The 2718-nt window shown below is 40.9% G+C and overlaps 1 long non-coding RNA gene across 1 annotated transcript; it reads right to left on the reverse strand.

Annotated features, from left to right (window-relative positions):
- Positions 1 to 882: 882 nt before the first annotated feature.
- LOC128194353 (uncharacterized) lies at positions 883 to 1493 on the reverse strand. Its single transcript, XR_008245785.1, has 3 exons — positions 1379 to 1493; positions 1181 to 1223; positions 883 to 964 (listed from the first exon to the last, which is right to left on the reverse strand). It is a non-coding gene; the product is annotated as an uncharacterized LOC128194353 (long non-coding RNA).
- Between the last annotated feature and the right edge of the window lie 1225 nt (positions 1494 to 2718).

Consider the following 2718-nt stretch of genomic DNA (forward strand, 5'->3'; position numbering starts at 1 on the left):
GACGAGCGTCCTCTGCGAGCTGGACGAGCGTTCTCCGCTAGCTGGGCGAGCGATCTCCGCTCTCTGGACGAGCGTCCACTTGCTGGACGAGCGTCCTCTGCGCGCTGGACGAGCCTTCTCTGAGCGCTGGCCGAGCGTCCTCTGCGCTGCGCGCTGGATGAGCGTCCTGGCTTGCTGTTCGATGGGCGTTCGTTCTCTGGTCAACGAGCGTCCGCTCGCTGGGCGACGGGCGTCCACTCGCTGGGCTACGAGCGTCCGCGCAGGTTTATTTCATCCTTCTAAGTCGCGCCCGGCGCCCCTTCTCTCGCGCTCGGGCGCGAGACTCTCTGTAAAATCGCGCCCGGCACCTTTTCTTTCGCGCCTGGGCGTGAAACTCTCGGAAGAACAGCGTCCTCTTCTCGATGCTGACAGCCAAATGATGCGCTCCAAGTCTTTGACAGTATCCAATCCTTATTCTACTTCGAAATAAACAAACAAAAGCATCAAAAAACATTTAAACAGTCAAAATTATACTTATATCAACAATTATATACTTTTCATGAGAATTAACACTAAAACTTACTCAAAAGCACAACAATTTAAGCAACAAAAACAAGTAAAATTTACACCTATCACTCCTCTCAGCCAAAGGTGTTAATTATACAACTAATCACCCTGCATGTTTTTATGCCACCAAAGATCTATAAATTGACGTACACATATCACATCTCTTGATATAGTTTCCAACAAAAAATATCACAAATCAAAATTAAATTTTAACAAACAACTAAACACACATCCAAATCCACATCTATGTTTGGCACCACTTAATGTAAACAAAGGCTAAAAGATGTCAGCATAAAAATTGACAAACCACACGAAAAGATGATAAAGGAATGTGTTGTACCATTGTCCTGATGCTGCAGAGCAATAAAGCCCGGTATTTGGATCATAATAATAGCCCAAACTGCTGCTATAATAGTACCTGGACCATCAAATATTGATGTCAGAACAAGCTTATAACAGCTCTTTTTGGTAACAGAATTCATTAGAAGAAGAAGTGGGTACAAACCCTCAACTTTTGCCACCTCCTTAATACCATAATGAATTTTTTTTTGGTTTTGAAATTTACAACAAAGATAAATAATGTCATGTATATCAGACTATTTCCCAAAATTTACATGGAAGAGAAGAGCCATACCCAGAAGATTCATCATACACATAATCATTTTGCAATGCTCCACCTGAAAGAAAAGTAGAACAATGTTAAGTAAATACTAATCAAATAAAAATCAGTAACAAAGACTTTGGAGGCCAATTTACCTACCCTCAATGCCAGAATTTATGGCGTCCGATGAAGATTGACTAACTGTATTATTTTCATCTGTAGATGGCTTACTGTTATCATCCTCGTCAGCAAACATATCATAATCACCTTCACCAGTGCTAGAGGCTTCTCCACTAGCCAAATGTTGATTTGATGGACCTTCTTTTGCCCGGGCTAACTTCTCATATCCTTCTGAAAAAGGGAGAATGTAGAAGGCATAAGCATTAAGCAGTTAATACCACGAAACAGGCACCCTTCACACCTTCTCATAAACCTAAATATCGACAACATCATAGAAAGAAGAAAGAAGAGCCAAGGAAAAATTGACAATTAATAACCTGCCCCAAAATCCAACACTTAACTAATATGGAGGCCCAAAATCCGGATCAAACTTAATACTCAAAGGAAGTTTATAAGAGATTTTGAATCTCATTTTTTCAAGTTCATCACTCAATGCATATTCTCCATTTCTTCCGTAATCAAGCTCAAAAATATGGTTTCTATTTAAATACATAAAAATCCTAAATTTATGAAAATATAATATAACTCAACATACCTTTTTCTTGTCTTAATAAACTTCATCCTCGTGATCAACTTCCTCCATTGCAACAATACCTACACTACCAAATAAGATCCAAAAATATTAGAATAACAATGTATCATACATAACCAAAATCATCCACAAACAACATCATGCATGTATTAAACCTTCATTCCACTGAAATAAAAAAAAATGAACCTTGAGTGAACACGAGGTGTGGCGGTTGGAACATAGACGAAGAAAAAGGTGTGGATGGGACTGACAACCTGGAAAACCCCTCTTTTTTGTCCACCGAACAGTCCACACTCCGGCGATTCTCCGGCGATGCCCCGGCGGCACTCCGGCACAGGGACGAAGCGAGACCTTGAACGTGCCCCTAGTTCGCTAGGCCGGACCGGATGGAAGACGATGCCGTCTTCGCTTCGTTGGCCAACGTCGGAGCTGCGGCGGCCGTGAATCGGAACCGGCTGGAGGGGTTGACTAGCTCCGAAACGGCCTTCAACGTTGTCCGTGTAACGCCCCAAAAAAAAATTTTCCCTTTTTAAAATCCAAAACTTGAAATATTACAATAATACAATTACGGTAACACCCCGAACCTCAAGCTCAATCTATACAAAGTTTACAACTCAGATAGAACAGTAAGGATAACATTGAAACCTTCTAATACACTCTTCCATCTCTTCCTGCACTTGCGCCAGACCACGCGACATCTCTTCATCTGCTCCCGTATAACAAAAACGTTATACGATCATCGCAAAAATGTGATTTCCAATACATGCACAAATAAGTAAGGGTGAGCTAACATGCAATATATCATTTAAAAAAGTATGCATAATTGTTTTGATAAAAACATCATGTAATATTTAGGATA

This window comes from Vigna angularis, chromosome 10, assembly GCF_016808095.1.
Source record: "Vigna angularis cultivar LongXiaoDou No.4 chromosome 10, ASM1680809v1, whole genome shotgun sequence".
NCBI lineage: Eukaryota > Viridiplantae > Streptophyta > Magnoliopsida > Fabales > Fabaceae > Vigna > Vigna angularis.